Here is a 25,904-nt window from a genome sequence, read left to right on the forward strand (position 1 = left end):
GATAATATCATGATAATATAATAATTTAAAATCTCATTTGATATGATAAACATTGGGTTAACAACATTTAACAAGATCGTTAACCTAAAGGTTTCAAAACAACACTTACATGTAACGACTAACGATGACTTAACGACTCAGTTAAAATGTATATACATGTAGTGTTTTAATATGTATTTATACACTTTTGAAAGACTTCAATACACTTATCAAAATACTTCTACTTAACAAAAATGCTTACAATTACATCCTCGTTCAGTTTCATCAACAATTCTACTCGTATGCACCCGTATTCGTACTCGTACAATACACAGCTTTTAGATGTATGTACTATTGGTCTATACACTCCAATGATTAGCTCTTAGCAGCCCATGTGAGTCACCTAACATATGTGGGAACCATCATTTGGCAACTAGCATGAAATATCTCATAAAATTACAAAAATATGAGTAATCATTCATGACTTATTTACATGAAAACAAAATTACATATCCTTTATATCTAATCCATATAACAACGACCAAAAACACCTAAAAACACTTTCATTCTTCAATTTTCTTCATCTAATTGATCTCTCTCAAGTTCTATCTTCAAGTTCTAAGTGTTCTTCATATATTCTACAAGTTCTAGTTACATAAAATCAAGAATACTTTCAAGTTTGCTAGCTCACTTCCAATATTGTAAGGTGATCATCCAACCTCAAGAAATCTTTGTTTCTTACAGTAGGTTATCATTCTAATACAAGGTAATAATCATATTCAAACTTTGGTTCAATTTCTATAACTATAACAATCTTATTTCAAGTGATGATCTTACTTGAACTTGTTTTCGTGTCATGATTTTGCTTCAAGAACTTCGAGCCATCCAAGGATCCATTGAAGCTAGATCCATTTTTCTCTTTTCCAGTAGATTTATCCAAGGAACTTAAGGTAGTAATGATGTTCATAACATCATTTGATTCATACATATAAAGCTATCTTATTCGAAGGTTTAAACTTGTAATCACTAGAACATAGTTTAGTTAATTCTAAACTTGTTCGCAAACAAAAGTTAATCCTTCTAACTTGACTTTTAAAATCAACTAAACACATGTTCTATATCTATATGATATGCTAACTTAATGATTTAAAACCTGGAAACACGAAAAACACCGTAAAACCGGATTTACGCCGTCGTAGTAACACCGCGGGCTGTTTTGGGTTAGTTAATTAAAAACTATGATAAACTTTGATTTAAAAGTTGTTATTCTGAGAAAATGATTTTTATTATGAACATGAAACTATATCCAAAAATTATGGTTAAACTCAAAGTGGAAGTATGTTTTCTAAAATGGTCATCTAGACGTCGTTCTTTCGACTGAAATGACTACCTTTACAAAAACGACTTGTAACTTATTTTTCCGACTATAAACCTATACTTTTCTGTTTAGATTCATAAAATAGAGTTCAATATGAAACCATATCAATTTGATTCACTCAAAACGGATTTAAAATGAAGAAGTTATGGGTAAAACAAGATTGGATAATTTTTCTCATTTTAGCTACGTGAAAATTGGTAACAAATCTATTCCAACCATAACTTAATCAACTTGTATTGTATATTATGTAATCTTGAGATACCATAGACACGTATACAATGTTTCGACCTGTCATGTCGACACATCTATATATATTCGGAACAACCATAGACACTCTATATGTGAATGTTGGAGTTAGCTATACAGGGTTGAGGTTGATTCCAAAATATATATAGTTTGAGTTGTGATCAATACTGAGATACGTATACACTGGGTCGTGGATTGATTCAAGATAATATTTATCGTTTTATTTCTGTACATCTAACTGTGGACAACTAGTTGTAGGTTACTAACGAGGACAGCTGACTTAATAAACTTAAAACATCAAAATATATTAAAAGTGTTGTAAATATATTTTGAACATACTTTGATATATATGTATATATTGTTATAGGTTCGTGAATCAACCAGTGGCCAAGTCTTACTTCCCGACGAAGTAAAAATCTGTGAAAGTGAGTTATAGTCCCACTTTTAAAATCTAATATTTTTGGGATGAGAATACATGCAGATTTATAAATGATTTACAAAATAGACACAAGTACGTGAAACTACATTCTATGGTTGAATTATCGAAATTGAATATGCCCCTTTTTATTAAGTCTGGTAATCTAAGAATTAGGGAACAGACACCCTAATTGACGCGAATCCTAAAGATAGATCTATCGGGCCCAACAAGCCCCATCCAAAGTACCGGATGCTTTAGTACTTCGAAATTTATATCATATCCGAAGGGTGTCCCGAAATGATGGGGATATTCTTATATATGTATCTTGTTAATGTCGGTTACCAAGTGTTCACCATATGAATGATTTTTATCTCTATGTATGGGATGTGTATTGAAATATGAAATCTTGTGGTCTATTATTATGATTTGATATATATAGGTTAAACCTATAACTCACCAACATTTTTGTTGACGTTTTAAGCATGTTTATTCTCAGGTGATTATTAAGAGCTTCCGCTGTCGCATACTTAAATAAGAACAAGATTTGGAGTCCATGCTTGTATGATATTGTGTAAAAACTGCATTCAAGAAACTTATTTTGTTGTAACATATTTGTATTGTAAACCATTATGTAATGGTCGTGTGTAAACAGGATATTTTAGATTATCATTATTTGATAATCTACGTAAAGCTTTTTAAACCTTTATTGATGAAATAAAGGTTATGGTTTGTTTTAAAATGAATGCAGTCTTTGAAAAACGTCTCATATAGAGGTCAAAACCTCGCAACGAAATCAATTAACATGGAACGTTTTTAATCAATAAGAACGGGACATTTCAGTTGGTATCAGAGCGTTGGTCTTAGAGAACCAGAATTTTGCATTAGTGTGTCTTATCGAGTTTGTTAGGATGCATTAGTGAGTCTGGACTTCGACCGTGTTTACTTGAAAAATGATTGCTTAACAAATTTTGTTGGAAACTATATATTTTTAACATGTGAATATTATGTGATATATTAATCTCTTAACGCGTTTGATATTATGTGATAGATGTCTACCTCTAGAACAAGTCCCATTGACTCACCTAATAATAATGAAGAGTCAAATGTAAATTGGAATGATTCGTGGACTGATTCACAAGTTCCCGAAGAGGAACCGGAAGAAGAGTCGGAACCGGAAGAAGAATCGGAACTGGAAGAAGAATCGGAACCGGATGAAGAAGTAGAACCGGTGGGGGAAATAATAAAACTGTTAAGTAAAAGAAAATCCTCAACCAACCGACCATGGTTAATTATGGTCAATGGTGTTTCCGCCAAGGAAGCAAAATATTGGGAGGATTACCAATTCTCCGATGAATCGGATTCCGACGAGAATTCTGATGATGTTATAGAAATTACCCCAACTGAATTTAAAAAGGTAAAAGAAAATAATAAGGGAAAGGGCATAAAATTAGAGAAATCTAATTCCAACCCCGATGAACTTTATATGTATCATCAACCCCCGAAGTCCTTAAGTTGTAACAATGACCCGGGAACCTCTAAACCACCAGGTTTTTCTAAACCAATGTGGAAAACGACGGCTCGTATTAGGGGAACATCATATATCCCTAGAAACTTGGCAAAACGAACCAAAACCGAAGAAGAAGAAACAAGCGAGTCGGAATAAGATAGTTGTATTCGTGTGGTGTAATATATGTAATATAGTGTTCTTATGCTTTATGATATATGTAAAAATTGCTTGTATTAATAAGTATTTTTTTTATGAATCTAACTCTTGTCTATTTTACAGTTTAAAAAACACAAAATGGATAGACAACCCAATATTTTAAGAGACCTACCCGGAGACATGATTGATGAAATCTTGTCCAGAGTCGGTCAAAATTCTTCGGCACAACTATTTAAGGCGAGATCAGTTTGTAAGACATTCGAAGAACGTTCCAAGAATGCCTTGGTTTATAAAAGGCTTTCGTTCGGAAGATGGGGGATATCACATTGGGAAATCCATAAGTTACGATGTGTTTACTTTGACGCATATATTGCGGGGAACCCAAATGCTATTTTACGCAACGGGTTAAGAAATTATTTTGACTCAGTATATCCGAATATAGGACTTCGTGATTTAGAAAAAGCGGCTAACATGCAACATAAAGAAGCATGTTATGCTTATGGGTTAGTAATGTTCGCTTCTCACCAAAGTGAGAACAAGAACATCGGGCTACAACTATTAAACAAAATGTTCCCACAAGTGACGGAGTCGGTAATTGGGGTAAGAAATGAGGTTTTTAGATTGTTACGGGACTGTTGGTCATTACGTAACCCTCGTCCCTTTGACGACGTTACAACACGCTGTCTTATCAATGGCCATAACGGTTATGTTCCACAAGACCAAGGATGGGAAGTAGTCCTAGTAAAACCAGAATGCATGACTTGTTTCTGGACGTATGAATTACGTGTCTTTATTGCCTTTGCTGAACGACTTGTGTACTAGCTAGAATTATCTTCACAACTATCTTGTATCAAAGTTATTGTGTGCTATATTTCATGCTTTATGTAAAATAAGCGGTATTGTAAGTTTGTAAAATATTGTATAAAAGTTTGAACGCGAAATATTATTACAATCAGTTTTTCATATAGAATTGTAGTAGTTGAATTGTATATTAGCTACTAAGTATGAACTTAACGGGTAGGTACTACCCGAATTTAAACTTATAAAACGCTAATATGAAGAAAAAGCTTTTATAAATGAGTTCATATTATGCTACGAAATACTATTAACTACTCTTAATATTCTGTATGATTAACTTGTTCCATTTGACTATTTTGAAGGAAATGGCACCGACTACTCGACACATCGTGAATATGAATGAAGAAGAATTCCGTACTTTTCTAGCTTCAAACATAGCCGCAGTACAGGCTGCGCTACATACCAACAATAACCTTGGATCTGGCAGTACAGGAAATCGTGTAGGATGCACCTACAAAGAATTCACTGCCTGCAAACCTTTGGAATTTGATGGAACCGAAGGACCGATCGGATTGAAACGGTGGACCGAGAAGGTCGAATCGGTGTTTGCCATAAGTAAGTGTACTGAAGAGGACAAAGTGAAGTATGCTACGCATACCTTCACAGGTTCTGCGTTAACATGGTGGAATACCTATCTAGAGCAAGTGGGACAAGATGATGCTTACGCACTACCGTGGTCAGCATTCAAGCACTTGATGAACGAGAAGTACCGTCCCAGAACCGAGGTCAATAAGCTCAAGACAGAACTTAGAGGGTTACGAACCCAAGGATTTGATATTACCACGTACGAAAGACGATTCACAGAATTGTGCCTATTGTGTCCGGGAGCATTCGAAGATGAGGAAGAGAAGATCAACGCGTTTGTGAAAGGATTACCGGAAAGAATCCAAGAAGATATAAGTTCACACGAGCCCGCCTCCATACAACAGGCATGTAGAATGGCTCACAAACTAGTGAACCAAATTGAAGAAAGAATTAAAGAACAGACTGCTGAAGAGGCCAATGTGAAGCAAGTCAAAAGAAAGTGGGAGGAAAACGGTGATAAGAATCACCAACACAACAACAACAGCAATTACAACAATAATCGCAACAATTATCCCAACAATCGCAACATCAATCGCAACTACAACAAACGGCCCAACAACAACAACAACAACAACAACAACAACAACAACAGCAACTACAACAATCATCCCAACAACAATAATAACCGCAACAACAACAACAATCAGAAGCAGCTATGCCAAAGGTGTGAAAAGTATCACTCGGGGTTCTGCACCAAATTTTGCAACAAGTGTAAAAGAAATGGTCATAGCGCGGTGAAGTGTGAGGTCTACGGACCAGGGGTTAATAGAACGAAAGGAACAAATGGTGTCGGAACGAGTAATGGCGGAGCAAGTAGTGTCGGAGCAAGTTATGCCAATGTAGTTTGTTATAAATGTGGAAAACCGGGCCACATTATTAGAAATTGCCCGAACCAGGAGAACACGAATGGACAAGGCCGCGGAAGAGTTTTCAATATTAATGCAGCAGAGGCACAGGAAGACCCGGAGCTTGTTACGGGTACGTTTCTTATTGACAATAAATCTGCGTACGTTTTATTTGATTCGGGTGCGGATAGAAGCTATATGAGTAGAGATTTTTGTGCTAAATTAAGTTGTCTATTGACGCCTTTGGATAGTAAATTTTTACTCGAATTAGCAAATGGTAAATTAATTTCAGCAGATAATATATGTCGAAATCGAGAAATTAAACTGGTTAGCGAAACATTTAAGATTGATTTGATACCAGTAGAGTTAGGGAGTTTTGATGTGATAATCGGTATGGACTGGTTGAAAGAAGTGAAAGCAGAGATCGTTTGTTACAAAAATGCAATTCGCATTATACGAGAAAAAGGAAAACCCATAATGGTGTACGGAGAAAAGGGCAACACGAAGCTACATCTTATTAGTAATTTGATGGCACAAAAACTAATAAGAAAAGGTTGCTATGCTATTCTAGCACACTTCGAGAAAGTACAAACTGAAGAAAAGAGCATCAATGATGTTCCCATTGCAAAAGAATTTCCCGATGTATTTCCGAAAGAATTACCGGGATTACCCCCACATCGATCCGTTGAATTTCAAATAGATCTTGTACCAGGAGCTGCACCAATAGCTCGTGCTCCTTACAGACTCGCACCTAGTGAGATGAAAGAACTGCAAAGCCAATTACAAGAACTTTTAGAGCGTGGTTTCATTCGACTAAGCACATCACCGTGGGGAGCTCCTGTTTTGTTTGTCAAGAAGAAAGATGGTACATTCAGGTTGTGTATCGACTACCGAGAGTTGAACAAACTTACCATCAAGAACCGCTACCCACTACCGAGAATAGACGACTTATTTGATCAACTACAAGGCTCGTCTGTTTATTCAAAGATTGACTTACGTTCCGGGTATCATCAAATGCGGGTGAAAGAAGATGATATTCCAAAGACTGCTTTCAGAACACGTTACGGTCATTACGAGTTTATGGTCATGCCGTTTGGTTTAACTAATGCACCAGCTGTGTTCATGGACCTTATGAACAGAGTGTGTGGACCATACCTTGACAAGTTTGTCATTGTTTTCATTGATGACATACTTATTTACTCAAAGAATGACCAAGAACACGGTGAACATTTGAGAAAGGTGTTAGAAGTATTGAGGAAGGAAGAATTGTACGCTAAGTTTCAAAGTGTGCATTTTGGTTGGAAGAAGTTCAATTCCTCGGTCACATAGTGAACAAAGAAGGTATTAAGGTGGATCCGGCAAAGATAGAAACTGTTGAAAAGTGGGAGACCCCGAAAACTCCGAAACACATACGCCAGTTTTTAGGACTAGCTGGTTACTACAGAAGGTTCATCCAAGACTTTTCCAGAATAGCAAAACCCTTGACTGCATTAACGCATAAAGGGAAGAAATTTGAATGGAATGATGAACAAGAGAAAGCGTTTCAATTATTGAAGAAAAAGCTAACTACGGCACCTATATTGTCATTGCCTGAAGGGAATGATGATTTTGTGATTTATTGTGACGCATCAAAGCAAGGTCTCGGTTGTGTATTAATGTAACGAACGAAGGTGATTGCTTATGCGTCTAGACAATTGAAGATTCACGAACAAAATTATACGACGCATGATTTGGAATTAGGCGCGGTTGTTTTTGCATTAAATACTTGGAGGCACTACTTATATGGGGTCAAAAGTATTATATATACCGACCACAAAAGTCTTCAACACATATTTAATCAGAAACAACTGAATATGAGGCAGCGTAGGTGGATTGAATTATTGAATGATTACGACTTTGAGATTCGTTACCACCCGGGGAAGGCAAATGTGGTAGCCGATGCCTTGAGCAGGAAGGACAGAGAACCCATTCGAGTAAAATCTATGAATATAATGATTCATAATAACCTTACTACTCAAATAAAGGAGGCGCAACAAGGAGTTTTAAAAGAGGGAAATTTAAAGGATGAAATACCCAAAGGATCGGAGAAGCATCTTAATATTCGGAAAGACGGAACCCGGTATAGGGCTGAAAGAATTTGGGTACCAAAATTTGGAGATATGAGAGAAATGGTACTTAGAGAAGCTCATAAAACCAGATACTCAATACATCCAGGAACGGGGAAGATGTACAAGGATCTCAAGAAACATTTTTGGTGGCCGGGTATGAAAGTCGATGTTGCTAAATACGTAGGAGAATGTTTGACGTGTTCTAAGGTCAAAGCTGAGCATCAGAAACCATCAGGTCTACTTCAATAACCCGAAATCCCGAAATGGAAATGGGAAAACATTACCATGGATTTCATCACTAAATTGCCAAGGACTGCAAGTGGTTTTGATACTATTTGGGTAATAGTTGATCGTCTCACCAAATCAGCACACTTCCTGCCAATAAGAGAAGATGACAAGATGGAGAAGTTAGCACGACTGTATTTGAAGGAAGTCGTCTCCAGACATGGAATACCAATCTCTATTATCTCTGATAGGGATGACAGATTTATTTCAAGATTCTGGCAGACATTACAGCAAGCATTAGGAACTCGTCTAGACTTGAGTACTGCTTATCATCAACAAACTGATGGGCAGAGCGAAAGGACGATACAAACGCTTGAAGACATGCTACGAGCATGTGTTATTGATTTCGGAAACAGTTGGGATCGACATCTACCATTAGCAGAATTTTCCTACAACAACAGCTACCATTCAAGCATTGAGATGGCGCCGTTTGAAGCACTTTATGGTAGAAAGTGCAGATCTCTGATTTGTTGGAGTGAAGTGGGGGATAGACAGATTACGGGTCCAGAGATTATACAAGAAACTACCGAGAAGATCATCCAAATTCAACAACGGTTGAAAACCGCCCAAAGTCGACAAAAGAGCTACGCTGACATTAAAAGAAAAGATATAGAATTTGAAATTGGAGAGATGGTCATGCTTAAAGTTGCACCTTGGAAAGGCGTTGTTCGATTTGGTAAACGAGGGAAATTAAATCCAAGGTATATTGGACCATTCAAGATTATTGATCGTGTCGGACCAGTAGCTTACCGACTTGAGTTACCTCAACAACTCGCGGCTGTACATAACACTTTCCACGTCTCGAATTTTAAGAAATGTTTTGCTAAAGAAGATCTCACTATTCCGTTAGATGAAATCCAAATCAACGAAAAACTTCAATTCATCGAAGAACCCATCGAAATAATGGATCGTGAGGTTAAAAGACTTAAGCAAAACAAGATACCAATTGTTAAGGTTCGATGGAATGCTCGTAGAGGACCCGAGTTCACCTGGGAGTGTGAAGATCAGATGAAGAAGAAATACCCGCATCTATTTCCAGAAGATTCGTCAACACCTTCAACAGCTTAAAATTTCGGGACGAAATTTATTTAACGGGTAGGTACTGTAGTGACCCGAACTTTTCCATGTTTATATATATTAATTGAGATTGATATTTACATGATTAAATGTTTCCAACATGTTAAGCAATCAAACTTGTTAAGACTTGATTAATTGAAATAGGTTTCATATAGACAATTGACCACCCAAGTTGACCGGTGATTCACGAACGTTAAAACTTGTAAAAACTATATGATGACATATATATAGATATATATATATATAGTTAACATGATATTATGATAAGTAAACATATCATTAAGTATATTAACAATGAACTACATATGTAAAAACAAGACTATTAACTTAATGATTTTTAAACGAGACATATATGTAACGATTATCGTTGTAAAGACATTTAATGTATATATATCATATTAAGAGATATTCATACATGATAATATCATGATAATATAATAATTTAAAATCTCATTTGATATGATAAACATTGGGTTAACAACATTTAACAAGATCGTTAACCTAAAGGTTTCAAAACAACACTTACATGTAACGACTAACGATGACTTAACGACTCAGTTAAAATGTATATACATGTAGTGTTTTAATATGTATTTATGCACTTTTGAAAGACTTCAATACACTTATCAAAATACTTCTACTTAACAAAAATGCTTACAATTACATCCTCGTTCAGTTTCATCAACAATTCTACTCGTATGCACCCGTATTCGTACTCGTACAATACACAGCTTTTAGATGTATGTACTATTGGTCTATACACTCCAATGATCAGCTCTTAGCAGCCCATGTGAGTCACCTAACACATGTGGGAACCATCATTTGGCAACTAGCATGAAATATCTCATAAAATTACAAAAATATGAGTAATCATTCATGACTTATTTACATGAAAACAAAATTACATATCCTTTATATCTAATCCATACACCAACGACCAAAAACACCTAAAAACACTTTCATTCTTCAATTTTCTTCATCTAATTGATCTCTCTCAAGTTCTATCTTCAAGTTCTAAGTGTTCTTCATATATTCTACAAGTTCTAGTTACATAAAATCAAGAATACTTTCAAGTTTGCTAGCTCACTTCCAATCTTGTAAGGTGATCATCCAACCTCAAGAAATCTTTGTTTCTTACAGTAGGTTATCATTCTAATACAAAGTAATAATCATATTCAAACTTTGGTTCAATTTCTATAACTATAACAATCTTATTTCAAGTGATGATCTTACTTGAACTTGTTTTCGTGTCATGATTTTGCTTCAAGAACTTCGAGCCATCCAAGGATCCATTGAAGCTAGATCCATTTTTCTCTTTTCCAGTAGGTTTATCCAAGGAACTTAAGGTAGTAATGATGTTCATAACATCATTTGATTCATACATATAAAGCTATCTTATTCGAAGGTTTAAACTTGTAATCACTAGAACATAGTTTAGTTAATTCTAAACTTGTTCGCAAACAAAAGTTAATCCTTCTAACTTGACTTTTAAAATCAACTAAACACATGTTCTATATCTATATGATATGCTAACTTAATGATTTAAAACCTGGGAACACGAAAAACACCGTAAAACCGGATTTACGCCGTCGTAGTAACACCGCGGGCTGTTTTGGGTTAGTTAATTAAAAACTATGATAAACTTTGATTTAAAAGTTGTTATTCTGAGAAAATGATTTTTATTATGAACATGAAACTATATCCAAAAATTATGGTTAAACTCAAAGTGGAAGTATGTTTTCTAAAATGGTCATCTAGACGTCGTTCTTTCGACTGAAATGACTACCTTTACAAAAACGACTTGTAACTTATTTTTCCGACTATAAACCTATACTTTTCTGTTTAGATTCATAAAATAGAGTTCAATATGAAACCATATCAATTTGATTCACTCAAAACGGATTTAAAATGAAGAAGTTATGGGTAAAACAAGATTGGATAATTTTTCTCATTTTAGCTACGTGAAAATTGGTAACAAATCTATTCCAACCATAACTTAATCAACTTGTATTGTATATTATGTAATCTTGAGATACCATAGACACGTATACAATGTTTCGACCTATCATGTCGACACATCTATATATATTCGGAACAACCATAGACACTCTATATGTGAATGTTAGAGTTAGCTATACAGGGTTGAGGTTGATTCCAAAATATATATAGTTTGAGTTGTGATCAATACTGAGATACGTATACACTGGGTCGTGGATTGATTCAAGATAATATTTATCGATTTATTTCTGTACATCTAACTGTGGACAACTAGTTGTAGGTTACTAACGAGGACAGCTGACTTAATAAACTTAAAACATCAAAATATATTAAAAGTGTTGTAAATATATTTTGAACATACTTTGATATATATGTATATATTGTTATAGGTTCGTGAATCAACCAGTGGCCAAGTCTTACTTCCCGACGAAGTAAAAATCTGTGAAAGTGAGTTATAGTCCCACTTTTAAAATCTAATATTTTTGGGATGAGAATACATGCAGATTTATAAATGATTTACAAAATAGACACAAGTACGTGAAACTACATTCTATGGTTGAATTATCAAAATTGAATATGCCCCTTTTTATTAAGTCTGGTAATCTAAGAATTAGGGAACAGACACCCTAATTGACGCGAATCCTAAAGATAGATCTATCGGGCCCAACAAGCCCCATCCAAAGTACCGGATGCTTTAGTACTTCGAAATTTATATCATATCCGAAGGGTGTCCCGGAATGATGGGGATATTCTTATATATGCATCTTGTTAATGTCGGTTACCAGGTGTTCACCATATGAATGATTTTTATCTCTATGTATGGGATGTGTATTGAAATATGAAATCTTGTGGTCTATTATTATGATTTGATATATATAGGTTAAACCTATAACTCACCAACATTTTTGTTGACGTTTTAAGCATGTTTATTCTCAGGTGATTATTAAGAGCTTCCGCTGTCGCATACTTAAATAAGGACAAGATTTAGAGTCCATGCTTGTATGATATTGTGTAAAAACTGCATTCAAGAAACTTATTTTGTTGTAACATATTTGTATTGTAAACCATTATGTAATGGTCGTGTGTAAACAGGATATTTTAGATTATCATTATTTGATAATCTACGTAGAGCTTTTTAAACCTTTATTGATGAAATAAAGGTTATGGTTTGTTTTAAAATGAATGCAGTCTTTGAAAAACGTCTCATATAGAGGTCAAAACCTCGCAATGATATCAATTAACATGGAACGTTTTTAATCAATAAGAACGGGACATTTCAACACGAGCCTGCCTCCTTACAAAAGGCATGTAGAATGGCTCACAAACTAGTGAACCAGATTGAGGGAAGAATTACAGAACAGGCAGCTGAAGAGGCCAACGTGAAGCTAGTCAAAAGAAAGTGGGAGGAAAACGGTGATAAGAGTCACCAATACAACAACAACTATCCCAACAATCGCAACATCAATCGCAACTACAACAAATGGCAAAACAACAACAACAACAACAACTACAACAATCATCCCAACAACAATAACAACCGCAACAACAACAACAATCAGAAGCAGCTATGCCAAAGGTGTGAAAAGTATCACTCGGGGTTCTGCACCAAATTTTGCAACCAGTGTAAAAGAAATGGTCATAGCGCGGTGAAGTGTGAGGTCTACGGACCAGGGGTTAACAGAACGAAAGGAACAAATGGTGTTGGAACGAGTAATGGCGGAGCAAGCAGTGTCGGAGCAAGTTATGCCAATGTAGTTTGTTATAAATGTGGAAAACCGGGCCACATTATTAGAAATTGCCCAAACCAGGAGAACACAAATGGACAAGGCCGCGGAAGAGTTTTTAATATTAATGCGGCAGAGGCACAGGAAGACCCGAAACTTGTTACGGGTACGTTTCATATTGAAAATAAATCTACTTACGTTTTATTTGATTCGGGTGCGGATAGAAGCTATATGAGTAGAGATTTTTGTGCTAAATTAAGTTGTCCATTGACGCCGTTGGATAGTAAATTTTTACTCGAATTAGCAAACGGTAAATTAATTTTAGCAGATTATATATGCCGAAATTGAGAAATTAAACTGGGTAGCAAAATATTTAAGATTGATTTGATACCAGTAGAGTTAGGGAGTTTTGATGTAATAGTTGGCAAGGACTGGCTGAAGGAGATGAAAGCAGAGATCGTATGTTACAAAAATGAAATTCGCATTGTACGAGAAGAAGGAGAACCCTTAATGGTGTACGGAGAAAAGGGCAACACGAAGCTACATCTTATTAGTAATTTGAAGGCACAAAAACTAATAAGAAAAGGTTGCTATGCTGTTCTAGCACACGTCGAGAAAGTAGAAACTGAAAAAAAGAGCATCAATGATGTTCCCGTCGCAAAAGAATTTCCCGATGTATTTCCGAAAGAATTACCGGGACTACCTCCACATCGAACTGTTGAATTTCAAATAGATCTTGTACCAGGAGCTGCACCAATAGCTCGTGCTCCTTACAGACTCGCACCCAGTGAGATGAAAGAACTGCAAAGCCAACTGCAAGAACTATTAGAACGTGGTTTCATTCGACCAAGCACATCACCATGGGGAGCTCCTGTTTTGTTTGTCAAGAAGAAGGATGGTACATTTAGGTTGTGTATTGACTACAGAAAGTTGAATAAACTTACCATCAAAAACCGTTATCCACTGCCGAGAATTGACGACTTATTTGATCAACTACAAGGCTCGTCGGTTTATTCGAAAATTGATTTACGTTCTAGATATCATCAAATGCGAGTAAAGGAGGATGATATTCCAAAAACTGCTTTTAGGATGCGTTATGGTCATTACGAGTTTATGGTTATGCCGTTTGGATTGACTAACGCACCAGCTGTGTTCATGGACCTTATGAACCGAGTGTGTGGGCCATATCTAGACAAGTTTGTCATTGTTTTCATCGATGACATACTTATTTACTCAAAGAATGATCAAGAGCACGAAGAACATTTGAGAAAAGTGCTAGAAGTATTGAGGAAAGAAAAACTGTACGCTAAGTTTTTAAAGTGTGCATTTTGGTTGAAAGAAGTTCAATTCCTCGGTCACATAGTGAACAAAGAAGGTATCCAGGTGGACCCGGCAAAGATCAAAACCGTTAAAAAGTGGGATACCCCAAAAACTCCGAAGCATATACGTCAATTTTTAGGATTGGCTGGTTACTACAGAAGATTCATCCAAGATTTCTCCAAAATAGCAAAACCCTTGACTGCATTAACGCATAAAGGGAAGAAATTTGAATGGAAGGATGAACAAGAGAAGACATTTTAGTTATTGAAGAAAAAGCTAACTACGGCACCTATATTGTCATTGCCTGAAGGGAATGATGATTTTGTGATTTATTGTGACGCATCAAAGCAAGGTCTCGGTTGTGTATTAATGCAACGAACAAAGGTGATTGCTTATGCGTCTAGACAATTGAAGATTCACGAGCAAAATTATACGACTCATGATTTGGAATTGGGTGCTGTTATGTTTGCATTAAAAACTTGGAGGCATTATTTATATGGGGTCAAAAGTATTATATATACCAACCACAAAATTCACCAACAAATATTTAATCAGAAGCAACTGAATATGAGACAATGAAGGTGGATTGAACTGTTGAATGATTATGATTTTGAGATTCGATACCACCTAGGGAAGGCGAATGTGGTAGCCGACGCTTTGAGTAGAAAGGACAGAGAACCTATACGGGTAAAAGCTATGAATATAATTATTCGTACTAACCTTACTACTCAAATAAAGGAGGCGCAACGGGGGGTTGTAAAAGAAGGAAAGTTGAAGAATGAGATACCCAAAGGATCAGGGAAACATCTTAATATTCTGGAAGACAGAACCCGATATAGGGCTGATAAAATTTGGGTGCCAAGGTTTGGAGATGTGAGGGAAATGGTACTTAAAGAAGCACATAAAACCAGATATTCAATACATCCCGGAGTGGAGAAGATGTATAAAGATCTCAAGAAACACTTTTAGTGGCCGGGTATGAAAGCCGATATTGCTAAATATGTAGGAGAATGTTTGATGTGTTCTAAGGTCAAAGCTGAACATCAGAAACCATCAGGTCTACTACAACAACCTGAAATCCCAGAATGGAAATGGGAAAACATTACCATGGATTTCATTACTAAATTGCCAAGGACGGCAAGTGGTTATGATACTATTTGGGTAATAGTTGATCGTCTCACCAAGTCAGCACACTTCCTGCCAATGAGAGAAGATGACAAAATGGAGAAGTTGGCGTGATTGTATTTGAAGGAGGTTGTCTCCAGACATGGAATACCCGTCTCTATTATCTCTGATAGGGATGGTAGATTTGTTTCAAGGTTCTGGCAGACGTTGCAACAAGCATTGGGGACTCGTCTAGACATGAGTACTGCCTATCATCCACAAACTGATGGGCAGAGCAAAAGGACGATACAAACGCTTGAAGACATGCTACGAGCATGTGTTATTGATTTCGGAAACAGTTGGGATCGACACCTACCGTTAGCAGAATTTTCCTACAACAACAGTTATCATTCTAGTATTGAGATGGCGCCATTTGAGGCACTTTATGGTAGAAAGTGCAGGTCTCTGATTTGTTGGAATGAAGTGGGGGATAGACAGATTACGGGTCCGGAGATAATACAAGAAACTACTGAGAAAATCATCCAAATTCAACAACGATTGAAAACCGCCCAGAGTCGACAAAAGAGCTACGCGGACAGTAAAAGAAAAGATATAGAGTTTGAAATTGGAGAAATGGTCATGCTTAAGGTTTCACCTTGGAAAGGCGTTGTTCGATTTGGTAAACGGGGGAAACTAAATCCAAGGTACATTGGACCATTCAAGATTATAGATCGTGTTGGATCAGTAGCTTACCAACTGGAGCTACCTCAACAACTCGCGGCTGTACATAACACTTTCCACGTCTCGAATTTGAAGAAATGTTTTGCTAAAGAAGATCTCGCTATTCCGTTAGACGAAATCCAAATCAATGAAAAACTTTAATTCATTGAAGAACCCGTCGAAATAATGGATCGTGAGGTTAAGAGACTTAAGCAAAACAAGATACCGATTGTTAAGGTTCGATGGAATTCTCGTAGAGGACCCGAGTTTACCTGGGAGCGTGAAGATCAGATGAAGAAGAAATACCCACATCTATTTCCATAAGATTCGTCAACACCTTCAACAGCTTAAAATTTCGGGACGAAATTTATTTAACGGGTAGGTACTGTAGTGACCCGAACTTTTCCATGTTTATATATATTAATTGAGATTGATATTTACATGACTAAATGTTTCCAACATGTTAAGCAATCAAACTTGTTAAGACTTGATTAAATGAAATAAGTTTCATATAGACAATTGATCACCCAAGTTGACCGGCGATTCACGAACGTTTCAAATTTGTAAAAACTACATGTTGTGGTATATATAGACATATATATATGGTTAACATGAGATTATGATGAGTAAGTATCTCACTAAGTATATTAACAATGTGTGATATACATAAGAAATGAGATTACTAAGTTAAGAAACTCGAAATGATATATATAACGATTATCGTTATGATAACGTCTACTAAATACATATGTATCATATTAAGATATTGATACACTATATTTAACATGATAAAATGATATTTAAATATATCATTAAGTGTGTTAACAATGAACTACATATGTAAAAACAAGACTACTAACTCAAGAATTACGAAACGAGACTTATATGTAACGATTATCGTTGTAACGATATTTTAATGTATATATCATATTAAGAGATATTCATACATCATAATATCATGATAATATAATAATTTAACATCTCATTTGATATAATAAACATTGGGTTAACAACATTAATTGAGATCGTTAACTTAAAGGTTTCAAAACAACACTTACATGTAACAACTAACGAAGACTTAACGACTCCATTAGAATGTATATACATGTTGTGTTTTGATATGTATTCTTACAATTTTGAAAGACTTCAAGATACATATCAAAGTACTTCTACTTAACAAAAATGCTTACAATTACATCCTTGTTCAGTTTCATCAACAATTCTACTCGTATGCACCCGTATTCGTACTCGTACAATACACAGCTTTTAGATGTATGTACTATTGGTATATACACTCCAATGATCAGCTCTTAGCAGCCCATGTGAGTTACCTAACACATGTGGGAACCATCATTTGGCAACTATCATGAAATATCTCATAAAATTACAAAAATATTAGTAATCATTCATGACTTATTTACATGAAAACAAAATTACATATCCTTTATATCTAATCCATATACCAACGACCAAAAACACGTACAAACACTTTCATTCTTCAATTTTCTTCATCTAATTGTTCTCTCTCAAGTTCTATCTTCAAGTTCTAAGTGTTCTTCATAAATTTCATAAGTATAGTTTCATAAAAATCAAGAATACTTCCAGGTTTGCAAGTCTACTTCCAAGCTTTCTAATCCATTCCAAGTAATCATCTAAGATCAAGGAACCTTTATTATTTACAGTATTTTATCTTTCTAATTCAAGGTAATATTCATATTCAAACTTTGATTCAATTTCTACAACTATAACAATCTTATTTCGAGTGAAAATCTTACTTGAACTGTTTTCGTGTCATGATTCTGCTTCAAGAACTTTTAAGACATCCAAGGATCCTTTGAAGCTAGATCCATTTTTCTCATTTCCAGTAGTTTTATCCAGAAAACTTAAGGTAGTAATGATGTTCATAACATCATTCGATTCATACATATAAAGCTATCTTATTCGAAGGTTTAAACTTGTAATCACTAGAACATAGTTTAGTTAATTCTAAACTTGTTCGCAAACAAAAGTTAATCCTTCTAACTTGAATTTTAAAATCAACTAAACACATGTTCTATATCGATATGATATGCTAACTTAATGATTTAAAACCTGGAAACACGATGAACACCATAAAATCGGATATACGCTGTCGTAAACCGGGGGTTGTTTTGGTTTGGATAATTAAAAACTATGATAAACTTTGATTTAAAAGTTTTTCTTCTGGGAAAAAGATTTTTCATATGAATATGAAACTATATCCAAAAATCTTGGTTAAACTCAAAGTGAAAGTATGTTTTTCAAAATGGTCATCAAGATGTCGTTCTTTCGACGGAAATGACTACCTCTTTAGTAATTGACATGTAACTTAAATTTCTGACTATAAACCTATACTTTTTCTGTTTGGATTCTTAAATTAGAGTTCAATATGAAACCATAGCAATTTGATTCACTCAAAACAGATTTAAAATGAAGAAGTTATGGGTAAAACAAGATTGGATATTTTTGATCTTTTTAGCTACGGGAAATGTTTAACAAATCTATACAAATCATATCCTAGCTAACTTATATTGTATTATACATGTATTCTAATATATTATGTAATCTGGAGATACCATAGACACGTATGCAAATGTTTTGACATATCATATCGACCCATGTGTTAACACCTATTTCCTTATGAGGTAAGGCTTAGTGTGTCAACACAATACTAGACGTAATCTAGCTTTAGATGGGCGGAGTGTTGCCAATTGATTTTTACCCTTGGGAAATAATCCCTGCAGACCCGGTTCACAAGTGTAGAAACTTGTGGGGTGGCTTAATCAATCTGTCGTCTGTAGAGTATAAAAGTGCTAGTCGGATGATTTCTAGTGAGAGAAAGTAGAGAGAGAGAGAAGTGAAGTCTCAGCTCTCAAAGTTACCAGAATGTCTGAACTGTGTAAAATGACGACCCAAGGGGTCTATTTATGGTGTTAGATCCACCAGATTGCTCGGGGACACGTGTCAGATGATGATACGTTCTGTTACTTGTGATCCGAAATTTACGCTGAAGGTGGCGTTCTCCGGCCAGGGCTTACGGGCTAGGCGGCCTTCAGGGCTTACGCATGACGGAGCAGCCTGTACAACGGAGAACGCTGGATGTAAAGGCCCGTCCTAATCCATCCGGACTAAGTCCATATCGATTATAAACGATTCACAACAGTTGATTACATCGCGAGGTACATGACCTCTATATGATACATTTTACAAACATTGCATTCAATTTTAAAAGACAATCTTTCTTTACAACGAAAGTTGACGGCATACAAACCATTTCATAATATATCCAACCATAATTGACTTAATAATAATCTTGATGAACGCAACGACTCGAATGCAACGTCTTTTGAAATATGCCATGAATAACTCCAAGTAATATTTCTAAAATGAGCAAATGCACAGCGGAAGATTTATTTCGTACCTGAGAATAAACATGCTTTAAAGTGTTAACCAAAAGGTTGGTGAGTTCATTAGTTTATCATAATCATTCATTTTCATCATTTTAATAGACCACAAGAATTTCATTTCCATTTCTCATAAATATACGTCCCATGCATAGAGACAAAAATCATTCATATAGATTGAACACCTGGTAACCGACATTCACAATATGCATATAAGAATATCCCCATCATTCCGGGATCCTCCTTCGGACATGATATAAATTTCGAAGTACTAAAGCATCTGGTACTTTGGATGGGGCTTGTTGGGCCCAATAGATCTATCTTTAGAGTTCGCGCCAATTAGGGTGTCTGTTCCCTAATTCTTAGATTACCAGACTTAATAAAAAGGGGCATATTCGATTTCGATAATTCAACCATATAATTTAGTTTTGATTACTTGTGTCTATTTCGTAAAACATTAATAAAAATTGCGCATGTATTCTCAGCCCAAAAATATAAAGGGTAAAAAGGGAGCAAATGAAACTCACGATACTGTATTTTGTAGTAAAAATACATATGACGACATTGAACAATGCAAGGTTGGTCTCGGATTCACGAACCTATATCATTTGTATATTTATCAATATACATAGTTGTAATTGAACAAATATATATATAAATTTATTATTAGTTATATGAAATATTAATACGATTATAGTATAAGAAATAATTATATTTTATGTACAAAATATTTATCCGTTTAAAAAAAATAATAGTTTTGATAATAATGATTTGCTATTAATAATAATAACTTTATTAATAATGATAATACTAATAAAAATGATATTGTTAGTAATGATACCTATGTTAATAATAATAATAATAATAATAATTAATAATACTAATAATAATAAAAATGATACTAATACTAATATTAATGAAAATAATAATAATAATTTGTATTGTTTTCAAGATAATAATAATAGTAATTATAACAATCATAATAATGATCATAATACCTATATTAATACTAATACTATTAATAATACTCTTAATACTTTAATGATAATACTTAATAATAATAATGATACTTATTGATAATAATAATACCTTCATAATTATATTATTGTATAAAACTTTCATTATTACTCATAATCTTAATCATTTTTCATAATTTTATCATATTGAATTCATATGGGTTACTATATCCATACTTATAATTGTTAGTAAGTTTTATCCATCTATTATTATATAACCATAGCATTTTAACTTTATATTTTATATCGAATTCATAATAATAATAATAATAATAATAATAATAATAATAATAATAATAATAATAATAATAATAATAATAGTAATAATAATAATAATCATGATAATTACTAATAATAATAAGGATATAAATAAGATAAGAGGGAATACCCTTTCCAAGATTTTTACAAAAAGAATGTCCCAAACGAGACTCGAACCCATGACCTCTCATTCATCCAAATACACCGCTAACCATCCCACCATTTTCATTTTTCTGTTTATACTCCCAGCTAAACTATTTAAGCCGTTTATTATCAGTCCAGCCCAAACACAAAATGGTATACGGCCCATCAAATAATTCGGCCCAGGGCAGCCTACATAAAGTTCCAGCCCAAGCTTCCATTGTAAATAAATTTTTTTTTTGCAGTGGCCTAGTTTCGAACCCACGACCTCTCGTTACACACAACCACACCAAGACCACTCCGCCATTTACATTTTTCTGTAATTCTATTAACGTAATATTTATTTACCTGTATTATTTAGTGTCACCTTCTTCTTCTTTACAAAACCCAGAACTATTCATCTCTATCAAAATTATCAATTAATATCATTATCACCGAAATCATCATCGTAATCCTAATATCATAACATCATTCTTCTCGTTATCATCTTCACCATAAATATCATACCCGCTGTAACATTATCGTATCACTTTCATCATTTTTCGCATTTTATCACCATTCTTTTCACCTCATCAAGATGACAACCGGTTAATTGCCTCAGCCGCCACCCCTCTAATTTAATTGATCATGGTTTACGCACAACTCCATTGCAACACCATTTGCATGCCCGTTCAACGTTTTAATATTATTTATTAATTAACTTAATTACTTCTTAAGTAAAAAAAAATGTCGTTGATATTTATATTATTATCACACTCTTATGCAGTTGTATATAAGTTGGATATGGAAAGATTGAATGGTTATGAAATGTGTTAAGTGGGTGTTTGGTTAACCCGTAAACAAAAAGAAAGAAAAGAAAAATTTGGTGGCGAGTACAATAACAGTAGGTTGTGGTTTGTAGGCTTTAGTGGTCCTCGGTGGTGAAAGGTGGCCAGTGGAGTGGTGAAGGTGGAGTTGAATTACAGCAGTTTACTCGATCACATACAGTAGTGGTGGCGGTGCATTTGAGTAATTGTAGAAAATGAGTAGAAAATGGAAAAATGAAACGGGTTCGTTGGTGATTTGATCGAAGGTGGTTATTGACAAAAGAAAAACCCGGCCAAGTGGGTTTCGGTCTAATCTTTACTTATATTAGTAATTTACAAGTTATCTATGGGTTATGTTATATTTGAAAAAAAAAATCGTGTAACAAGATCAAATAGTAGAAAAGTGGTGCTTATTTTGTAACCAAAACATGAGGAAGACACATGGTGGTGAAAGGTGTTAGTGTAAACGAGTTGAAGTGGGCGGGGTGATTGGTAGTGGCGATGGAGTGGGTTTAAGGTGATGCATATTGATCGAATGGTGATTGTCTCGGGTGTTCAAGATGATATAGGCGTATATGAATATATAAGTTTAAATGGGAATCTTGTGGTTAATAGAAATAGAAAACAGAAAAGAAGAAGTAGAATGGAAGAGAAGAAGATGTTGTGTATTTAGTGCAGTAAACAAGAACCAAAAGTAAGAAAAAAATAATAATAATTTATTTGTGCAGTAGCATGAAATATTAAACACACTGCCTGATAATTATTGTAGATGTAAAAGTTTTGGACAAAACTTTATGTTGTAGTGACCCGAACTTTTCCATGTTTATATATATATTAAATGAAATTGTTATTTACATGATTAAGTGTTTCCAACATGTTAAGCAATCAAACTTGTTAAGACTTGATTAATTGAAATAGGTTTCATATAGACAAATGACCACCCAAGTTGACCGGTGATTCACGAACGTTAAAACTTGTAAAAACTATACGATGACATATATATGGTTATATATATAGTTAACATGATTTTATTATAAGTATGTATCTCATTAGGTATTTTAACAATGAGTTATATACATAAAAATGAGACTATTAAATTAAGAAACTCGAAAACGATATATATAACGATTATCGTTATAACGTCTTACTAGACACATATGAATCATATTAAGATATTGATACACTTGGTTAATTATGTTAAATGATAAGTAAATATATCATTAAGTGTATTAACAATGAACTACATATGTAAAAATAAGACTACTAACTTAATGATTTTGAAACGAGACATATATGTAACGATTATCGTTGTAACGACATTTAATGTATATAGATCATATTAAGAGATATTAGTACATCATAATATCATGATAATATAATAATTTAAAATCTCATTTGATATTATAAACATTGGGTTAACAACATTTAACAAAGATCGTTAACCTAAAGGTTTCAAAACAACATTTACATGTAACGACTAACGATGACTTAACGACTCAGTTAAAATGTATATACATGTAGTGTTTTAATATGTATTCATACACTTTTGAAAGACTTCAAGACACTTATCAAAATACTTATACTTAATAAAAATGCTTACAATTACATCCTCGTTCAGTTTCATCAACAATTCTACTCGTATGCACCCGTATTCGTACTCGTACAATACACAGCTTTTAGATGTATGTACTATTGGTATATAAACTCCAATGATCAGATCTTAGCAGCCTATGTGAGTCACCTAACACATGTGAGAACCATCATTTGGCAACTAGCATGAAATATTTCATAAAATTACAAAAATATGAGTAATCATTCATGACTTATTTACATGAAAACAAAATTACATATCCTTTATATCTAATCCATACACCAACGACCAAAAACACCTACAAACACTTTCATTCTTCAATTTTCTTCATCTAATTGATCTCTCTCAAGTTCTATCTTCAAGTTCTAAGTGTTCTTCATAAATTCCAAAAGTTCTAGTTTCATAAAATCAAGAATACTTCCAAGATTGCAAGTTTACTTCTAAGTTTTCTAAATCCATTCCAAGTAATCATCCAAGATCAAGAAACCTTTGTTACTTACAGTAGGTTATCTTTCTAATACAAGGTATTAATCATATACAAACTTTAATTCAATTTCTATAACTATAACAATCTTATTTCGAGTGGAAATCTTACTTGAAATTGTTTTCGTGTCATGATTCTGCTTCAAGAACTTTCATGCCATCCAAGGATCCTTTGAAGCTAGATCTATTTTTTTCATTTCCAGTAGGTTTATCCAAGGAACTTGAGGTTGTAATGATGTTCATAACATCATTCGATTCATACATATAAAGCTATCTTATTCGAAGGTTTAAATTTGTAATCACTAGAACATAGTTTAGTTAATTCTAAACTTGTTCGCAAATAAAATTTAATCCTTGTAACTTGACTTTTAAAATCAACTAAACACATGTTCTATATCTATATGATATGCTAACTTAATGATTTAAAACCTGGAAACACGAAAAACACCGTAAAATCGGATTTACGCCGTCGTAGTAACACCACGGGCTGTTTTGGGTTAGTTAATTAAAAACTATGATAAACTTTGATTTAAAAGTTGTTATTCTGGAAAAATGATTTTTATTATGAACATGAAACTATATCCAAAAATTATGGTTAAACTCAAAGTGGAAGTATGTTTTCTAAAATGGTCATCTAGACGTCGTTCTTTCGACTGAAATGACTATCTTTACAAAAACGACTTGTAACTTATTTTTATGACTATAAACCTATAATTTTTCTGTTTAGATTCATAAAATAGAGTTCAATATGAAACCATAGCAATTTGATTCACTCAAAACGGATTTAAAATGAAGAAGTTATGGGTAAAACAAGATTGGATAATTTTTCTCATTTTAGCTACGTGAAAACTGGTAACAAATATATTCCAACCATAACTTAATCAACTTGTATTGTATATTATGTTATCTTGAGATACCATAGATACGTATACAATGTTTCGACCTATCATGTCGACACATCTATATATATTTCGGAACAACCATAGACACTCTATATGTGAATGTTGGAGTTAGCTATACAAGGTTGAGGTTGATTCCAAAATATATATAGTTTGAGTTGTGATCAATACTGAGATACGTATACACTGGGTCGTGAATTGATTCAAGATAATATTTATCGATTTATTTTCGTACATCTAACTGTGGACAACTAGTTGTAGGTTACTAACGAGGACATCTGACTTAATAAACTTAAAACATCAAAATATATTAAAAGTGTTGTAAATATATTTTGAACATACTTTGATATATATGTATATATTGTTATAGGTTCGTGAATCAACCAGTGGCCAAGTCTTACTTCCCGACGAAGTAAAAATCTGTGAAAGTGAGTTATAGTCCCACTTTTAAAATCTAATATTTTTGGGATGAGAATACATGCAGGTTTTATAAATGATTTACAAAATAGACACAAGTACGTGAAACTACATTCTATGGTTGAATTATCGAAATCGAATATGCCCCTTTTTATTAAGTCTGGTAATCTAAGAATTAGGGAACAGACACCCTAATTGACGCAAATCCTAAAGATATATCTATTGGGCCTAACAAACCCCATCCAAAGTACCGGATGCTTTAGCACTTCGAAATTTATATCATATCCGAAGGGTGTCCCGGAATGATGGGGATATTCTTATATATGCATCTTGTTAATGTCGGTTACCAGGTGTTCACCATATGAATGATTTTTATCTCTATGTATGGGATGTGTATTGAAATATGAAATCTTGTGGTCTATTGTTACGATTTGATATATATAGGTTAAACCTATAACTCACCAACATTTTTGTTGACGTTTAAAGCATGTTTATTCTCAGGTGAATACTAAGAGCTTCCGTTGTTGCATACTAAATTAAGGACAAGATTTGGAGTCCATGTT

This window comes from Rutidosis leptorrhynchoides, chromosome 1 (genome assembly GCF_046630445.1).
Source record: "Rutidosis leptorrhynchoides isolate AG116_Rl617_1_P2 chromosome 1, CSIRO_AGI_Rlap_v1, whole genome shotgun sequence".
In the NCBI taxonomy this organism is placed as follows: Eukaryota; Viridiplantae; Streptophyta; class Magnoliopsida; order Asterales; family Asteraceae; genus Rutidosis; species Rutidosis leptorrhynchoides.